The sequence below is a fragment of the Panthera onca genome, chromosome B2 (assembly GCF_046562875.1).
Source record: "Panthera onca isolate mPanOnc1 chromosome B2, mPanOnc1 haplotype 2, whole genome shotgun sequence".
NCBI lineage: Eukaryota > Metazoa > Chordata > Mammalia > Carnivora > Felidae > Panthera > Panthera onca.
The window spans coordinates 123160493-123167376 of record NC_138343.1 but is presented as its reverse complement, the minus strand read 5'-3'; positions in this window follow the sequence as shown (position 1 = coordinate 123167376).

Below are 6884 nucleotides of genomic sequence, written 5' to 3'. Positions count from 1 at the left end.
AAATTACATAGACAAGCACAGATCGACTTTACTAATAATAGAACTTCACTAAAGAATTTCTGAAGTATGGGGGCACCTGGATGGTTCAGTCAGTTGAGTGTCTGACTCTTGATTTCAGCTCAGGTCATGATCTCACGGTTCATGAGTTTAAGCCCCACAATGGGCTCAGTGCTGGCAGTGTGGAGCCTACTTGGAGTCTCCCTCTCTCTCTCCCCCTCACTGCTCATGCCCTCTCTCTCTCAAAAATAAATAAATATTAAAAAAAAAAAAAAGAATTTCTGAAGTATGTTCTTTCAGAAGGAAAATGACCCTGTTTCTAGGTGAAATGGAAAGACCTTAGGACCTGAGGCCTCAACTTAGCTGGTTCCAAACACATTGCCAAAGGTTATTGGTCTTTACTTGAGAAAAACATGACACAGTATACAAGTGAGAGATTTCAGGGGTGCCTGGGTGGCTCAGTCAGTTAAGTGTCCAACTTCAGCTCAGGTCATGATCTCATGTTTCATGAGTTCAAGGCCTGCATGGGGCTCTGCACTGATAGTGAGGAACCTGCCTGGGATTCTCTCTCCCTGTCTCTCTGCCCCTCCCCTGCTCGTTCTCTCACTCTCTCAAAATAAATAATAAATAAACTTTAAAAAAAGAAAAACAAGTGAGAGATTAAAGTGAAAGTGAAAGTATACTCTTGAGATGTAAGAGCTGGTGAGTTCAAGAGAGAAAGCTGTGCATTCTGGGGCATGGGTTGCTATGTTTTATTGACAGAAGGTAACTAGGGGGTGGAATGTTCAGTACTTGGGGTAGGGATTTCTTGGAAGCAGGGTTTTGTGCCTTTTCTTTTTCATTTGATCAGGGATTTCCTGTCATGGCACCTACCATCTTGGGCTTGTCTGATTCAAAGTGGCTTCATGTGGAATGCTGCCAGGACGGGTTTCTGACTTTCCCAATAGCTGGCCATGACTTCCTTGTCCTTGGCCTCCAGGTATTCTGTTAGAAACTAACTAGCTGCTTACTCTAACAATTCCAGAGGAAAGATCTCAGATGCATGATGGAATGGTGAGTGAGGAAAATAACATATGGCTAAATCTAGAGACTTATTTATTACATAAAATAATAAAATCAACAATGTATACTTTCTCCAAGTATAAAAATAAGACAGAACCAAAATACTGGATAAAAATAGCATTGAAATTGGGAAAACAGTAATCAGGGGCCAAGCATTCTAAGATACTGGTGTTTAAAAGGAAGGTAAAGGTCTAAGTTGACTAGTCAACTAATTGACTAGTTAACTAACTTTGTGAAATTAAATATGAATGTTAAAATTTATAGAATAGCTACCAAACACATAAAAATAGGATGTATAAAAAAGAAAATGGCCTTAACTGGAGTCACTTATGTTAAGTCCCACCAAGACATAACGCCTAACCTAATTGTACTTTCAGCCTCTTTCAAATGTGGAATATTAAACCAATGAACCTTGAATTTCCTATGAGCACTAATAAGATAACCTGCATGATAAGATCCCCTGCTTTTCCCCCAGGAAAGTGACCTTGCCTGAAATAATCTTTGCTTTTCTTTTTCGCTAATAACTTTCTTGTTTCACCCCACTTTTGCCTATAAAGTCCTTCCAATTTGCACCGCTCCTTGGAATTCCTTTCTAGTTCCTAGACAAGTACGCTGCCTGATCCATAAATTTTTGAATAAAGCCAATTAGACCTTTAAATTTACTCTGTTGAATTTTGTTCTTTAACAAATTTATGATTTCCAAATTAGCAAAGAGCAAAAATGGAACATGGTAGAGGGAGACCTTAAATCAATACATTTACATAAGTTAAAAAGACAAAACTAAACTATATATATATATATATATATATATATATATATATATATATTTAAGTTTATTTATTTATTTTGAGAGAGATGGAGACAGCACAAGTGGAGGAGGGGCAGAGAAAGAGGGAGAGAGAATCCCAAGCAGGCTTTGCACCGTCAGTGGATGTGGGGCTCAGACCCACAAACCCACAAAGCATGAGATCATGACCTGAGCCAAAACCAAGAGTTGGAAGCTTAACCACTGAGCCATCTAGGCACCCCTAAACAATATATTTTAGCCTATATACATGACAAAACTGCATCTTTAAAAGGCAAGGAAATGGTGAACACAAGAGCTGGTTGGCCTTAAAGGAAATAGACGACACACTCAAGTTAATTTGAGGGGAAGTTACTAATGGGACTACTTAGAAGGTAGAAGCAGTGTGTAGAAAAATAAGTTAATGCAATGTCCATTGGCCAAAACCAACTGGAACTTGGAAGGCAATAGAGACTATAGGTGGAGGTCATGCAAGTCAGCTAAAGCACAGAGCATGTGGGACAGAGTGAAGCAAGGTCAAGGTGAAGGGCAAATTGAAGATACCCATTCAATAAAGCTTATTTCATCCTCCTTTTAAATCAATATTTATACCAAGTTGTGTACATGATATATTTTAGAACTTAAAAGTAGGGGGAAAATACAACAAAAATAATGTTGTTGTTGTTGTTTCCCAACCAAGGATTATTTTAAAGATGTCTTAAAAGTAGAAATGAAGAGCAAGGAAAGTAAGAAACGTTGAAATGACTAGTAATAGGCATTATTTTCCCTTTGCTGTTAGCTAGCTCCTTGACTGCTATTTTTCCTCATTTGCAGAGAAGACAGTAAAATATTTTAAGTTGTCACTATCTCAGTTATCAGATCATCTACCCAAGAAATAAAGGCAATTTCCAAGTTTCTTACTGGGAAGAGTCAGGAATAACTCTTGTCATTTTCAGGGAAGGCAATGTATTGGCTCAAAAGTAGCAGATAGGGAAAAAATTAGATGCCATTTACTGTGAAAATGACATATAATATATAAATAAAAATTAAATACACAGAAAAAGCTTAAACATGAAAAATTTCAGCCATCACAGAGATGGTGATTTTTTTTTTTTTTTTTTTTAGTTTTAGCTCTCTGATTATTACAAAATTATGTACAAAAGCATGATTAAGCAATAGTTATAGCCAACCATTACTGAATGCTTATTCTTTGTCAGGGAGTGTTATAAGTGCTGTGCACATATTAAGTCATTTAATCATTACTGGCAACCCACAAGGTAGGATTATTAGTACCTTTTTCACCGATGAGGATACTGATAAAAACTTTATTTTGTTAGAAAAATCAAATCACTGGACAGTGGAGTTGAGCTCACGTACCTTGTGTCTGTGTCTCCAGAGCTGCCCCAGTTGAGTTGTGAGGATGTGCAGCCACAGTTTCATTCCTTCCATTTTCTCTCCTAGCATCAGGGCACCCTTTGCAAGGGTGTGGAGAACTCCAAGTACTACAGGAGACAGTCTGAAACTTACCTACCAACTTAAAGAGTGGGAAGCACATAAGATTATTTGAGGGCATGTCAGAATTTAGTCTTTCTTTCTTTCTTTCTTTCTTTCTTTCTTTCTTTCTTCCTTTCTTTTTTAATGCTTATTTAGTTTTTAGAGAGAGTCAGAGACAAGCAAGGGAGGGGCAGAGAGAGAGGGAGACACAGAATCTGAAGCAGGCTCCAGACTCTGAGCTGTCAGCACAGAGCCTGACTCAGGCCTCAAACCCATGAACGGTGAGATCATGACCTGAGACGAAGTGGGACGCTTAACCGACTGTGCCACCCAGGCACCCCTTTGAGTGTTTCATTTGATTCGAGATTTCCTTAAAGTCATAAAAACTGGGAAATAACAAGGCTTACACTGGGAGTTCTTGACCTGTGGTTCATTGAGAGCTCTGAAATCAAAGGTTAACTGTTGCACATGCACGTCACCTAAATGTCCCAAACATGGGACACGAAATCAAGTTTCCCTTGAACTTCCCAGTCAGGAATAGTTGAGTCCCCAGCCAGTCTTTTTCTGGCTTCCTGGCAAAAGGATTCTTGGAATTACCAGGCAAGCTTACATGTGTCACAGAGCATCCCAGTTGTACCTTGTCACCTCATGTAAACTCCTGGCTCTAGAGTGTTGTTCGTCCCTTCTGCAGATCACCTCTAGCCAATTTACAAGAATAGCTGATTCCTGGAACCTTTGCCTTAGGGAGACTAAGAAGCATAATAACATTGCAAAACAAAGATTAAGGACATAGACTTCAAGATCAAACAGGCCTGGGTTTGAATCTTGTGTCAAGCACTTAATAGCTATGGGCAAATTGCTTAAATTGGCCTTGTTTCCTCAACTACACAGGGAGAATTATAATATCCACTCAGCAAGTTTATAGTGAGAATTAAATCCAGTAAAGCACGCACCTAGAACATGCAGCGTGCTCTTTGAATGGTAGCTCTTGCTAGATTATTAATCTCTTTCAACAGAGACTTCTAAAAGGGTGCAGAAATCTGAACTCCCTAGGACCATTTCTCATATCAACAGTCAAGAATGCCAAAGACAGCAATATTAAGTTATATTAGTAAAGGCAACTTTACACAGAATTACATTAATTCAGACCGGATATTTAATTTCTAGTGATCTAACTGGATAAAAGGCTAGAACTGAAACCTTACAAAGGATAAATGGTCAATATTTTCCTTAAACTGGTATGTTTTCACGTATCAGGTACCTGAATGACATTTTTTTGCATGAGTTAACTAGCTCAACTCAAAACTGAGCTTTCTGGTGAAATCATAGGATACAGACATTCTCTGTTGTTAACTGAGAATAGATCCACAGATTTAAGGTAGCAGATGTGTACAGGGCAAATCTTACTCCTTATTTGGAAGTTATGGAGTATGGTTTGTGTACCAAATAAATGAAGACTTGGTCCACTCTCTCAAGGAGGTGGAAAACAAGGGTAAAGAAAATTCACCCCCAGAGAGCACTTCTCCTTTTTCTTCCTAGAATATAACCAAGAAGGTCATGTGAATTTTCTTTAAAACAGGGTGAGCGAGTTTTTGCCTCATGATCAAAACTTCTGCATTCAATATTACAAAGCTCACTCAAAAACAATCCGTGTATTTTGGTCCAAACTGAGAAGTTAAAATGTCTTTTTTTTAAAACATTTTTATTTATTTTTGAGACACAGAGAGAGACAGAGCACAAGCGGGGGGAGGGGCAGAGAGAGAGGGAGATAGAGAATTCGAAGCAGGCTCCAGGCTCCCAGCTGTCAGCACAGAGCCCGACGTGGGGCTCGAACCCACAAACTGTGAGATCATGACCTGAGCTGAAGTCAGATGATCAACCGACTGAGCCACCCAGGCGCCCCAGAAGTTAAAATGTTTTTAAAATAACAAATCCCAAACTACAACCAAGTGTGCTAAAGGATTTGGTCAAAATTCACCTGAATTTGATATGAGGTTTCTTTTCTCTAAACAAAGCACAACAGCTATGGTGTTAGGAAATAGTTCTGTAATAGTGGCATGCAACTTACTCATATTACTCATCTAAATTAATATTTAGGGGTTATTTACAAAGTAGTTATTATGTGCTAAATCATACTAATTTAAGTACAGTGTATTATATACAATATATATAATGTATAATGTGTATATATAATATATAATACATACATTATATGTATGTAAATATATATATATTTACATTTACATACATTTATTTTTGAGAGACAGAATGAGACAGAGCATGAGCGGAGGAGGGGCAGAGAGAGAAGGAGACACAGAATTTGAAGCAGGCTCTGGGTTCTGAGTAAGCGGTCAGCACAGAACTTGATGGAGGCTGGAACCCATGAACCGTGAGATCATGACCTGAGCCAAAGTTGGACACTTAACCCACTGAGCCACCCAGGCGCCCCCATTTTTTAAATATTTTTGAAACATACTTGGTCCTCATAATGAACTTGGGAGTTAGGTGAAACAGTGCAGGTCAATATTGCTGCAAACATATCTTAAGCAGTTGCGTACTATCTGTAAGGAATTAAAGATGTCTCAGGAATTCTAGTTCCTCAGAAGATGATGAACTAATGTTGAATGCCATCACTCCACTCCAGACCGAGCCCAGAAGGGCCCTAGTGAAAAGAGAGATGAGATGAGAACAGAAAAGACTTGGGAAAATCTCAGGCAATACAGAAGAGGAAGGATCCTAGCTTTGGAGCAGAAGAGACCAAGGGCCACAGAGCAGGGGACAGGCTGCTGAGACCTTCCCTGTGGCCCCTGTTCTCTGCCCCTCGACCCTTGGCTGGATCATTACTAGTCAGCGTCCACAGCAATTGTCAGGAGCTGTGGTGTCACATCAGGGCAGCCAGTGTGAGATAAATGGCAGCAGGCACAGGCAGACCAGCTGCCTCCAGATCATTTATCTTTCAGCCCTGCCCCAACATTCTTGGAGGAAAGGAGATGACAGCCCAGAGGAGGCAGCTCTGGGAAAAGGGCAGTGCTGGTCTGAGGCTCAGGGAAGTCCCCCAAAATATGGGGTAATGGGAGCTGGGGACACAATAAATGAAACCTCACACAAGAACTCCCCAGGCTGAGGAAAGTGGGTGTGTGGGCTCTCTCTCTTTAAATGTGCTTGGAAGGGGAGGGGTTCCTGGGGGGCTCGGTCAGTTTGAGGTTCAACTTCAGCTCAGGTCATGATCTGGCAGACCATTGGCTCAAGCCCCATGTCTGGCTCTGTGCAGACAGCTCAGAACCTGGAGCCTGCTTTGGATTCTGTGTCTCCCTCTCTCTCTGCCCCTCCCCCACTTGCACTCTCTCAAAAATAAATAAACATTTTAAAAAATAAAAATAAAAATAATGCACTTAGAAGGGCAAAAGCTAAGGGCTGAGCCTTTGTCCCTTCCCCCAGGTATGCCAACCAGCTAAGGGCAGTATGTTAGCTTCCTGGGCAAATAATAAGACGGTAAGCTCTAAGCTCTTCTCCCAAATTGATCTATTGTTCCCTTATATATCTTGAC